The sequence below is a fragment of the Dermacentor albipictus genome, chromosome 4, assembly GCF_038994185.2.
Source record: "Dermacentor albipictus isolate Rhodes 1998 colony chromosome 4, USDA_Dalb.pri_finalv2, whole genome shotgun sequence".
In the NCBI taxonomy this organism is placed as follows: domain Eukaryota; kingdom Metazoa; phylum Arthropoda; class Arachnida; order Ixodida; family Ixodidae; genus Dermacentor; species Dermacentor albipictus.
The window spans coordinates 20,692,760-20,699,893 of NC_091824.1; the positions used below are offsets into that span (position 1 = coordinate 20,692,760).

Below are 7,134 nucleotides of genomic sequence, written 5' to 3' on the forward strand. Positions count from 1 at the left end.
AACGCTGTATGTCAGATCGGTGTGAAACGCATCAACATGGCCACTTTAGACATTTCTACAGCGAAATGTTTTAAAAATTTGGGTTAGCCTTTTATTGCTTAGTCACGCAGTTGTAAACTTACATTTGCACAGAGTAATTTCTATATCATATTTCTGCTGATGACGTCATGCAGAAGTCGTGTGTGAAGCTTCGGCACAGCGAAATTCCGCGCAGCTGCTACTTCCCGCAATGCCAACAAGGAAGGTAGCATGGGCTATAAATTACAAAAAAATAAATTCGTTGCTGCGTTTGTCTTCGATGGACGGTTCTTGTATTTCCGTCACGCCAGAGTTAAGTAGAAAGCGAGTAGATACGGTGCCTTAAGCGACGGCACCTGCCGAGCCGCTGCAGACGGCCCGCTTGTCTGTGGTGCACCAGGAAAAGAACAACAATGCGCTTCACGAGAGGTCGGCGTCTGCGGTGCGGTGGTCTTTCTGTTGCCAAGCCGACATTGCCGAAGGGTTTCGACGCCATTCGTCTCTTGTCAAGACGATGTATCGCGCGGATCGAGTCGGCATCAGGCTGTACACGGTGAGCACGAGTAGCACGAGCACTGTGCCCAGTGCCACCACTATCCAGGGTAGCTCGCGACTCCACCACCGGCGCGTGACCGATGGCTTGCCGCTCGCTGTGACCTTGTGAGGGAGATCCTTGGCTGGTCTATTTCGTCGCCGGAATGCCTGCGGGAAAGAAAGAAGATTTGGTGAGAGGGAAGAAAGCTTGAATATTAAGGACTCTGTTCATATGGCTGCCAGCGATTCAGCCACCCTGACTTACATATCCGCAGCACGCCTCTTGCACAGCACAAAGCGCCCTCTTGACTTCACCGAGCACCGGCACACAGCGCTCCTTATTGACCTGAAGATGACGCAGCGTTTGGGCAGCAGATAGCCCCCTATTCCATGAAAATGCCCATGCGCTTGAATTGCGCGGAAAAAGGAACATTCTGCCAGTTAAGATGCTGGACACATCTATTTATATATCTCAGTGCCTTTAATGTCAGAGGGCATTACAGGAGTAGTGCCGAAAGAAGAAGAAGACTGGGTCATTGGTGGTTAGTGCATAGAATCAATGCCAGATTTAAGAGTGGACGCGCTGTGGTTGGTGACGACATAGGTAGGCTTGTGGTTTCATTCATTGGCTGTTTCTTGAATTAATGAACGAAAACACAAATAAATGTGAAACAAAATTTGGAGGAGGCTTAAGCTTCACATTTAAGAGTGGAAGGCGATGGCATTCAAAGGTCCCCAACGGCTTCTCACGCTTCCCGGCAACTGCAGGTTATGTAACCGTAATGTTTACCGCGAAACGCTGGCGGCGAACGCTATGTACGAGCGCGAGAGGGCGGGCTTTCTGGCAAAACGCGGCCTCTTGCGTTGGCCGAGAATGCGAGGAGGTCAACGGCATCTGGATGGCGGTGTCGCAACAAATCGAGAACAGCGCGCCGCTCTATGAATGGTAGAGACGCTGGAAAAGGGGGTTGTGTTCAATTTTCGCATAACAGAATTATGTTTTCTGATATATTCAAATTAGAATCCGACGCTATCATGTCTGTAGGTTGTGTTTAGGTTGTACTTTAGGATTTTTCTGGCGCATCTTACTTCGAGGAATTAGTTCAGTAACGCCTCTGAGCGACGCAGAAGGCCTGCGTGGTTGTGGGTCGGAATGACTTTTCGCTACACGACACGAGAAGCCGACACCGGATTCTATGCGACATAAGGCCCTCAACGCTGTCGCAAAAGGACGACAAGCTTGTAGCGATGATTAATACTATATGATGCATAAATTGGCTCACGTATATAATCAGCGAAGGTGGTCAGACAACGGCAAAGAAGACTTTCGAGCAGAAAGGTTCGTGAATTCTGCCCATTGGCTCTAAAATCTTCCCAACTAGAAGAGTTAAAGACAGACTGACCACCAGTTCCGCGCTTTGATCCCGTAATCTAGGAAACTAAAGTGAATTTATTTTTGGCTATGCAAATGCCGCGAGAGTATTCGGTTCGCGTTTACTAAACAACGTTAATTTCTTGAGATGAAGCTACAGCTTATGTTTAGCAGTAGATTACACGTACTATACTTTATTTGAAATAGCGTGCTGGCCTTTCAGCACTTTAGTGTATGTAAATATAGAATTGGACGGTACAGTGACGAAATAGCCGAGAACCTTCTTCTACAGTGTTCCGTTCAGAGAGGGTATTCTGTCATTTTTTCGACATACAACATTTATTTTGCTTTGGGTCGGTAGATTAATTCAATTGAATTGAATTCTCTGGTTCCACGTGCCAAAACCACGATTTCATTATGAGGCACTGCCGGTACATTACATCAGTCAATTTGTTGCCCCAACAGACATTTTTAAATATTGCGGAAAGGCGATCACAAAAAGAAAGCTATACATAACAGCTACCGGGTGCGCAATGCACTTGAAAAGATAATAACGACTTCACCAGGAACAGCAACATTTCATTGTAGTATCTACATATTTGATTTAAATATTTTCGCATTGTTTCTTTTTATTGCTCTTCTTCAGTCTGTTGAAAAAACCGTATCTACCTTCAATTTTGAATAAAGTTGGATCCGATAACTGCTGTATTCTCTAATCAAATAGTTTTTGTTGATCTTGGAAAGTCATTTTGCAATTGTAAACCTTAGCGAGATTTGAGCATTGCGCGGCTGTTTGTTAGACGTCCTCTCAGTGACGCCCCTAATAAATAGCAGCGTAGCAGCTTGATAGGGCGAACTAGAATGCCACGTGGAGGGCGACGTGGCAGCAGAAGTTCACGGCGTCGCCCAGGCACTGTGGGAGCAAGCGAATCATTAGGAGTAGTGCAAAATGACATCGTGCACTCAAGGCTTGGTTCTTGACTCTGCCACTTCAAATTATCGACACAATTAGCATCTCGGGGTTCTCGCTCATCATAGCCTACACCTTCTTGACGAAGTGAACCGCCTGAATGGCATCTGACCAACGGCAGCGCTTGCTTCCCTTTGGCTAAACTGATTATTGTTGATATAAACTGTTGTCTCGCCCAGAAGGTAAAAAAAATAGTGAAATTTAAAAAGATTACGACGCCAAGTCACTGTGGTTGGCCCGCAGGACAACTGCGGCAGTGTACAGCGTAATGTTCTGTTTCAGACTGGAAGCCGATACCACGGAATGAACGTGCGGCATAGGTAACAGAGGGGTTCATGAAGACAACTTTGAGCGCCTTGAGAGAAGTTCCTCGCGTACTCGCTTTACTATGCGGCGTGCGAAAAATGCCTGTCTCGAATGGGCGGACTGTTGGGCTGGCAGGTATGACAATATGAGCAAAGTAATGCACACCACCTGATCCCGTACTTTCGTTGTTCTGTGTGTTTTGCGTGCACTTCACTGCACATGATACATGGGTAATGCTGGAGAAATATTCATGTTTGAGTGCTATTACGGCTAATACATTTTAGTGGCCAAAACATAAGCCAGAAAAGGCTTCACCCAGTGATTTTTGATGAGGCTGAATTTCAGAGGACGTTACTTCTTTCGAGTTAGCTAGGTGCTTTGCCGTGCGGCAGGCTCGTCTTAGTAGCTTTACGACGGAACACACTGAAGATTTCAGTGAGCGTCTACCATGCACATTTTGCCTAAGTATAAAAAAGAAATTTAGAAATCTCTCTTCAGATGTTCAATCAAACATCACAAGAGTGTAGTCATATGCGGTATTATGCAATTTTCAGTAGCTCAAGTTTTTAACTCTCCACACAGCATATATCGACATCCATAACAGCAGGACGATAATGTGGGGCTGCGCTAAGCATGAAAGCAACTCATACGAAACGCACGACGAACTTCGATGTGAAAGAACAAAATTATACACATATACTTCATTTTCTTCTGAAACCGCACGAATGTACATAGCTGCACCCTTAATCAAGTACAGCGTCACGGTGGACCCGTGCATTTGAAGGGTGCCTGTAGCGTAATTTTCAACGTGCTACACTTCCTTGCGGTCTTTAGATGTGACTTACGGTAGAAAACAAATCATACCCATGATGGAAATGGCAGAAAACCTCACTTCATACATAAACAAATATATATATATATCTATATATATGTATGTATGTATATATATATATATATATATATATATATATATATATATATATATATATATATATATATATATATATATATATTCTGAAGAAACACGTAGATACGGATACCAAGCAGTACTATCGAGGTATTATTATTGTCTGTACACCATACAGCTGTAGTTACGGGGAAACACAGGCGCCGAAAGCAAAACGAAGCGCACATTCACGTGCAGTGTAACAGGCACAGGATTTTAAGCGTGTGTTTAGCGGCATCGATTTATTGTACGTGATTCTGCAAGGCTGCCAAGTTTAGTTATCGCATTTTTCAGCCGCAACAGCCCTGAAAAGCCACTGACGTGAGTGAAGTGCAAGAAATCACAGTGCATAATCGCCAGGCTTGTCTGAAAATATTTTCTTCCTGGTCGCGCCGTCTACATAGAAATGGTGAATGTATCGAATTGGCATCAAATGATGTCGTTTTTCGCTATTTACATCACCCATTCTATTACTATTTATTTCAGCATCACCACTACGAAAATACAGTGATGGTCAGGGCCGCGAACTAAGATCTACCAGACAAATGTAGAAGGTTCTTTTCAATTGGCTAAAGGTATGCGCAATGTGCAAGATTGAATAAATTCTGTATAACCGTTTAGACATAAAAACTTCAACTTAAATTTTAAAAAAGCTTTAAACTTAAGAAGAAAGAGTAGAGAAAACCCCACAAACAGACCCTAGCGTTATTCCAAGCGTCACGCCATACGGTATTCTTTAAGGTGACAGACACGCAGGTGAAATGCCCGATCTCGCATATCTAGACATTCCAGTGCAAAATCATAAATACACTGAGGAGTAATTCGCGGAAATGCTATTTAAGAAATGGTATTTCCTCTCTCCTCACTAGCACAGCCAATTATTAATACTATGAAACGTCTTGAGGCAAAGATGAACTGTTGTTTCTTCAGTAGGTGTGACCTGTCAAGCAGCCACTATGCAGCTTTTATAATCATCTCGTCCCCCTCCCTTCTACACATCAGCCTACTTCTGCTGGAAATCAGCTTATGCCTTAGCTTAGTGAATACGTTTTACGCGACAATAGCAGCTGTCTACCTGCCTATGATCTGCTCTTTCATCACCAGGTCCTGACATCTTCTTCCGAATGCATTTGCCAAAAGCTGGGAACACGGCTCCGCATCAAAAGTGAGCCCATTCAGCTGGCTTTAAATAACTTTATATTACTGTAACAAGCTAAATACCAATTTCAGCAAATCTAAGGAGAGGGAGAGGGAGAGAGAGAGAGAAATGAAAGAAAGAAAGAAAGAAAGAAAGAAAGAAAGAAAGAAAGAAAGAAGGAAAGAAAGAAAGAAAGAAAGCCATTAAGGCTACCTAGAAAATAAATTATGCGAATCGTACGCACTGTGAGAATTGATGTAAGTGAAGCTTCCCTTGCTGTTCGCGCTTATTGACGGTGATTGACGGTAGTGTTTATGGCGAATGGTTAGATTCATCAGCGTTTAGTGCAAAAGAAGAGCGGCTATAGTTGATGTTAAACCTTACGTACCTCATGTATATGTCTACGTAGCACACAGAACACACAGGGAGATGTGTTTTCCGGAGGCCGTATTGTGCACTATTGTTTGTATCCTGAAAGAGGTTTAGCACTGCCATTGCCTCCACGGCACGACTCATCGTAACAGAAGTAGTAAACGTTACTTAAATTCTTAGGCTTTACATGCAAGACCCACAGTCTGATTATGAGGCAAGTAGCAGTGGGGGCAACTGCTTTAATCTTGATCACCTGGGATTGCTTAATATGCGCCTAATTTTCAATACAACGGTATTTCTGCATTACAGCCCCGTTGAAATGCGACTGCCGCTGTCGGGTTCGAACCCGCAACCTTGAACGATGCCATTGCCACAAAACTACTATGGCGGTACAGAAGTGATAATTTGATGGACGGCCGCTTATGTAGCGTGGTCAAGACGCCGCGGTGCTTTAATGCGGCTTCGCATCCACTCGCCCTTCGTGAGTCATCCACGTGGCAACATTGCGCAGCGTTCATTTTTTTTTCAGAAATGCTACAAACGTACCACAGCGCGTAAATTAATTTTAAATTTATCCAGTTGGTCCGCAACTGCTGCCTTGTCTGGAAGTTGCGCTTCGTTGCCTTACGTCACCTTTTCCCTCTCCCGCCCTTCCCCCATTTCTACGACTAAAAAATGACGAGGCTGTTCTTCACTCACTTTGTGACTGCGTTGGTTGCACGCATTCACACCCTTCTCTCTCTACTTTCTGTTGACCACTCTATCTATGTCCCCTCTTGACTGTTGCAAGTTAGTAGAAAGGTAAGAGTTGCAGTTCTGCTATGCTTTTGCGCGAGGTCACGGATAATTACAGTAGTCAAGAAGGTATTGTGGCGATAAGATGGGAAGGTCAAAACAAGTTTCTGGCTTCTCCTTTGCTTTCTGCCGCGCTCCTACCTGTCATGTATATACATGCTGTGAACCACCACCTGACGCGGATTGCAAAGCAGCGACATAAGTAGCAGTAGCAGCAGCAGCAACCCAATGGAAACTCGAAGGAAGGGAAATTAAAGCTTTAAATGCAAATTAGCTACCCTGTACTGGTGTGAGGAGAAGGCAATGTATAAAGTAAGAAGCAAATCTGGAGAACTCACCGCCACTTCCCAGGCTGGATCCATTGCGTTTGTGCTTGCCTTCGTTACACCTCTTCTTCGTCATCTTTCTCATAAATGATAATGTATGCTCCAAAATAACAGCGTGTGCCCAAGGTAATAAACAATAGTTTGTTTTATAATTTTTGTCTGTTTTTACTTGAAAAAGTTCAGATATGTAGAGCTTCGTAAAAATACCAGAGGCCCTTGCTCCCATAGTACCAATTCAGCGATACGACCTTTTAAACAAAAGTAATTATGAGCATGTGAATTCCACGCTGCAAATGATCCGTCCGTCGTGGTGTATTTCGTGTAACTCAGATGTCTGATGAAGCAGAAACGCAAACA

At 43.9% G+C, this 7,134-nt stretch overlaps 1 long non-coding RNA gene across 1 annotated transcript; it reads right to left on the minus strand.

Moving 5' to 3' along the window:
- Positions 1-350: 350 nt before the first annotated feature.
- Positions 351-6,853, minus strand: LOC135915143 (uncharacterized). Its single transcript, XR_010568524.2, has 2 exons — positions 6,790-6,853; positions 351-720 (listed from the first exon to the last, which is right to left on the minus strand). It is a non-coding gene; the product is annotated as an uncharacterized lncRNA (long non-coding RNA).
- Between the last annotated feature and the right edge of the window lie 281 nt (positions 6,854-7,134).